We start from the raw sequence: 6,529 nt of genomic DNA on the forward strand, positions 1-6,529 counted from the left end.
TGGAAGAACTCCAGCAATACACCTCCGATCATATCAAACAAAGAGGCTGGTTCTTCCTGGAGAGAAACTTGACAGAGGTCAATGCTTCTTGGGTAAAAGAGTTTTACTGCAATTACTTCAAAACTTCCCTAGATGCAGTGAACCTAAGAGGGAAGCAGATACTGGTCACTAAAGAGGCCATTGAGGATATTCTGCAGCTTCAGCCTAAATCCGATTAGCTTGATGGTTACCAAAAGGCTGAGGAGGACATGCGCTTCATGAAGTTTGACTGGGATGCGGTCAAGGCAAGGATAGCCCTTGACCCGACTGTCCCATGGGTCATGGGTCAGAACACCACCATGCCTAAGGGAATCAAGAGGATATACTTAAATGATGAGGCTCGGCTCTGGCACCAGATCCTGAGCAACTTTGTTATACTGAGTACTCACGAGACGGAGCTACCTGCCACTATGATCACCCTCCTCTGGTGTGTGATGGAGGGTAAGGACCTATACCTGCCACGATTCATCCGGTACTACATGGCCAGGTCCACGTCAGAGGCACTCTTCCCTTTCCATATCTGATTACCCAGCTCGGCCGTCGGGCTGACGTGCCTTGGGAGGATGCTGATGAGAAGCCACCTGCTGCAGAATGCAAGAAGATTATCCCTCACAGCAGGAACTTTCTGGCTTTGGGCTATAGACCTCTATTCCTCACTGCCCCTGATGAGACAGCCACACCTTCAGCTGGCCCCTCTTCATCTACTGCTACCCCAGCTACCACCATTGCACCTCCACCTGCCTCAGAGCCAGTTTATCACCTCGTGCACTGCCTATTTCAGCAGCTAGACCAGATGGAGCGCCGCAACCGGCGCCAATATGAGAGATTTGAGCGTCGCAGCAAGTGACGCTATGAGCACCTAATGCTGATGATACGATCTGGCGGCGACATCCCCTCCGAGCCTGACACACCATCAGAGCCATCTGAGGAGGAGGCGGATGATCATGAGTTGGAGACCCATCCACAGAGAGAGGCTGAGCAGGCAGGCCCGGAGCAGGCTGCATCACAGCAGGAGGCCCCGCATCAGATTCAGGCTGCAGACCTAGAGGTTCCTATACAGTCAGCACCTCCTCTGCAGTAGACAGATCCTTAGACCACCACCACAGAGACTCCAGCCACACATCATTCCAGTGATGACACTCCTTCACACCCTGCTTGAGTGAGCATCGAGGACGATGCTTTATATTAAGTGTGGGGAGGTCGCCATCTCTGGCATATTTTTCTTGGTGAACCACTACAGACTCTTTTTATTTTATTTTGCTATTTTTCTGTATTTTTATCTTTATTTTATTCCTCAGTACTTATACATTGCTCTTTTCATGTATTTTTACTCTATTTTATGCATTTTGCACTTTAGTTCATATTTTAGCCAGTTAGTTTAGTTGCAATTCTAACATATTAGTTATAGAATATGTGGATTAATTAGTATAGTTTACCCTTTTAGAATATGATAAGTTTGGTTTAATTTGAAAATAAAAAAGGAAGTAAACTAGAGACTTTAACATAATAAAAACAATCCACACTTTGTATATATAGCGTTACATGTTAGTTAGTTAACAACATTTCATCAAGGAGAAACACTAAAACTTTAAAGCCACCCTGAGGTTTACATTGAGAATAATGGGAACCCTTAATTTTTCACTTGCATGAAATATATAACTGAGATATGATTTTTTAGCACAGCATGTGAGTTTTGAGCTTAATTGTATGGTTACATTCAAACCATAATATTTTATTCTTGTGTGTTTCGCCCTTCTTTTTTATTCTGATGTTCTTTACTTTGTTTTAATCTATATGTCCAATTATAGAATATAGATACATACCAAGAAAGTGATTGAGGCCATTGTTTGATTCCAGCTCACTTATCCCAAATTAGCCTACTTTTTACATCACCCTTGTTAGCCCCCTTGAGCTTTTAATCCCCTCTTGTTCTATAAACCACATTACTAGCCTTAAGCAGAAAAACAAAATAAAATTTTCAAGTTGAATCCTTGGTTAGCTTAAGATAGAAATTGTGTATTGTTTAAGTGTGGGGAACCTTATGGGAACATGGATGATAATAACAAAGGTAGAAAGTTAAAAAGAATAAAGACATTTCAAAATAAAAGTTTTGGAAAGCATGCTCATGTGAAATCAAAATAATTAAATTACCATGTGCATTAAAAAAATAAAATAAAATAATAAAAATATTTTTATTTAAATAAAGGGGATACAGAAACTCCCCAATTGCAAAATAAAGGAATCAAGGCACATAGGACAAAAGTTAAAGTTAATATATGAGCTTGCAATACAAAGTGAGAAAATTTGGGTAAATAGGTAAAGAAACCTTTGAATTACAAAATATGTATGTTAGGTGAGATCTTAAACTAATCAAGGATTCACTCATTAGCTCACTTAGCCTTATACATATACCCTTACCTTTACATTGGCCCCATTACAACCTTAAATAAAGATCTCATGATTTTTGTATGTCTGTATTCTGTAATTGTTGATTGGTTAGATGAAGAACAAAGTTATAGAAAGTAAGGATAAAAAGAAGAATAGAGTGATTAACCCAATAAACACTGAGTGACTAGAGAGTAAACACAAAATCCAGTGAGGGTTCAATAGCTCATCAACATATATCTCTGCTTAAATTGTTAATTGTGTTGCAAGTTTGTACAATATTTGTCTTTCCCATCTCAATTGTAAAAGTGCTTTGACATTATCTAAGGTTTGGCTATGCATATATGACTCCTTGAGAATGTGGATTAATTCAACTACATGTAAGTTTTATATACAAGTGAATGACAATTAGAATTGCATGATTCATTTAGGTAGTTGCATTTAGAATAGATTGCATTGCATGAGATTTCACCACTTTAACTTTAACCTTACTCTTTATCTTGGATTTAGCATGAGGACATGCTATTGTTTAAGTGTGGGGAGGTTGATAAACCCATATTTTATGATATATTTTGTGCCTAATTTAAGTGATTTACTCAATCCTTCACTCACTTATTCATGTTAATTGCATGGTTTTACTTTTCCTTCCTTATTATGTGATATATGTGACAAAACATGTTTCCTATGCTTTAAGAATAATTATTTTAATTACCCTTTATTACCATTCGATGCCGTGATTTATGTGTTGAGTAGTTTCAGATCTTCTAAGGCAGGAATGACTTAAAGGATGGAAAGGAAACATACAAAAATGGAAGGAAAGCACAAAATGGAGTTTTTTGAAGAAACTGGCAGCGACGCGAACGCGTGGGCGACGCGGCCGCATGCCCAGTGCGAAGAGAGCGCGACGCAAACGTGTGAATGATACGATCGCGCGCCAAGAGCAAAACGCAGATGACGCGGACGCATGACCGAAGCGAACGCGTGATAAGGAAAACTCCAGATGACAGAGAATGCTCCCAGCGATTTCTGAAGCCCTTTTTGGCCCAAATCCAAGTCCAGAAGGCACAGATCAGAGGTTATGAAGTGGGGGAATGCATCCATTCAAAAGGGAGTCTCCAATTATTCACTTCTCATGATTTAGATGTAGTTTTTAGAGAGAGGTTCTCTCCTCTCTCTCTTAGGATTAGGATTTAGAATTTTTCTTGCTTTAATGATTGCCCCTTTCTATCAGGTTCAACATTCCTTTTTAATTAATTATCTTCTCAATTTAATTTATAAACTTTCCTATGTTACAGATAATTCTCTTAATTAATGTTATTTGAGGTATTTCAGTTTATTACTGCTCTCTTTTACTTATGTTACTGTTGCTTCCAATCTGAAGACATTTTTATTCCAGTAGATTTACTTTTTCCCTTTTGACCTTGGTTAAGAAATCAATAACTCAGGAGTTATCAAACTCAACGCGATTGATAATTGTTATCTTTGCTAATTAAATTGAACTTCAATAATTCCAGTCCTTTCTTAGGAATTGACTAGGACCTGAAGATCAGACTAATTAATCCACTTAATCTTCCTTTGCTTTAGTGAAGGCTAACTAAGTGGGATAAAGACTCAATTCTCATCACCATTGATAAGGATAACTAGGATAGGACTTCCAATTTCTCATACCTTCCCAAGAATTTATTTTACAGTTATTTATTTATTTTACGTGTCATTTAAATTGCTTGCCCTTACTTTCAAAACCCCAATTTACAATCTTCATAACCGATAATAAGAACATACTTCCCTGCAGTTCCTTGAGAAGACGACCCGAGGTTTGAATACTTCGGTTATCAATTTATTTAGGGGTTTGTTACTTGTGACAACCAAAACGTTTGTACGAAGGGATTTCTGTAGGTTTAGAAACTATATCTACAACGCAACTATTTTTATAAATTCTTTACCAGCAAAAATCCTAACATCACTGATCCTTTGTCACCAGAGGATGGTGGTACCTGCAAGGGACTCCGATGCTTAAGTTAGCAAGGGTGCTCCAGTGTATTTATAATGGTGAGGAGTGACCCTTCTGGGGATAAGATAGTTATCTTATCCTATCTTATCTTTGGGTGAGGTCATCTTATCTTCAAGGGAACCGCCTTTATCTTTCTAGGCTTTGGCTGCCTTTAGATTTTGGTTGTGTTCCTTCGTTTGGGCCTTCTTGGGCCTTTGTAGTGATTTGGCCGAGCTCTTGAAGAGGTCGGATAGTCTGACCTGAAGAGGTCGGTCGACTTGTCGTTAAAACATTCCGGGTCGGACAGCTCGACCCAGGGTATGTAAAACCCCCGTAATCAATTACCTCAAGTCAGAGGCACTCCCCACAGATAAAAAGGAGGCAAAGAGGTTGATACGAGAAGCACAGTACTACACTATAGTGGGTGACATCTTATATAGGAGAGGGATCTCAACACCCCTCCTAAAATGCGTAGCGCCTTCAAATGCAAGGGAAGTCCTAGAAGAAGTACACAGTGGCATGTGTTGCAACAACTTGGGGGCACGAGCTCTTTCAAAAAAGGTACTCCGAGGTGGATTCTTTTGTGAAACCTTACAAAAGGAAGCAACAGAGTTCGTCAAGACATGTCCATCATGTCAGAAGCATGCTAACTTTCACATCGCTCCACCAGAAGAGCTCATCAGTGTAACGTCACCTTGGCCGTTTGTAAAGTGGGGGCTAGACCTCCTTGGACCCTTTCCTCAATGTTCGGGACAAGTCAAGTTCCTCATTGTAGGGGTAGACTATTTCATAAAATGGATTGAGGCAGAGCCCCTAGCTAATGCGACCGCCCAAAGAAGTCGAAAATTCCTATACAGGAACATTATTACAAGGTTTGGGGTCCCTTACTCCATTACCACAGATAATGGCACACAATTCACTGATACGGGTTTCAGGAACTTGGTAGCTGACTTGAAAATAAAGCACCAATTCACATCCATAGAACACCCACAAGCTAACGGACAGGCAGAAGCTACCAACAAAGTCATACTAGCTGGGTTAAAACCGAGACTACAGAGTGCAAAGGGAGCTTAGGCCGAGGAGCTCCCACAAGTCCTATGGACATATCGGACAACTCCACATTCCACTACAGGAGAATCACCCTTCCGACTTGCTTACGAAATGGAGGCAATGATCCCTGTGGAGATAGAGGAAGGATCCTCCAGAATGATCCTTTATAATGAAGAGGCCAACTCCCAAAATCAAAAGAAAGAACTCGACCTACTTCCAGAAGCTCGAGAAAGAGCTCAGATTAAAGAGGAAGCGCTGAAGCGTCGAATGACTTCAAGGTACAATCAGAGGGTAATTTAGCGAAGCTTTGCCGACAACAACCTCATTCTAATCCGAAATGATATAGGAGTAGGTCGATCAGGAGAAGGGAAGCTAGTAGCTAACTAGAAAGGACCTTACCGAGTTGTAGAGGTACTGGGAAAGGGCTACTACAAGGTGTTCGACCTAGAGGGATGAGAGTTACCAAGGTCATGGCACGCTTGTAACCTAAGAAGATACTATAGTTAGAAAATAATAAAGATCTTAGTTCAAGGTGCACTCTTTTTCCTGAAAAGGTTTCTTAATGAGGTACCAAGCCAAGATCTACAAAATTGCCCGATTTAGAAGGATAAGCACTCATATGTATGTATATATATATATATATATATATATATATATATATATATATATATATATATTCCTATCTATATGCCTATTTTCTACTTGAATAAAACTTTTCAGATTTAAAAATTTCCTACCAAGACGCATTAAAAACATAATTCATCGCCTGATTTCGACAAGGTCGGCTAAGATGAAAGCGATAAAAACAGATTAATGCAAGAAGTTATAAAAAGTAATCCATAAAAAGTGGCCTGACAAGGTCTGACTAAAAATAGAATACTAAAAATAACTTAGCTACAGCTTGGACCGACAAGAGAAGTCGGACAAACAAAAACTACAGCTTGGATCGACAAGAGAAGTCAGACCAACAAAAGCTACAGCTTGGACCGATAAGAGAAGTCGGACCAACGAAACCTACAGCTTGGACCGACTAGTGAAGTCGGACATACGAAAAATGTGCGCTAA

The sequence above is a fragment of the Arachis ipaensis genome, chromosome B9, assembly GCF_059453495.1.
Source record: "Arachis ipaensis isolate K30076 ecotype BB chromosome B9, ASM5945349v1, whole genome shotgun sequence".
NCBI classification, from domain to species: Eukaryota; Viridiplantae; Streptophyta; class Magnoliopsida; order Fabales; family Fabaceae; genus Arachis; species Arachis ipaensis.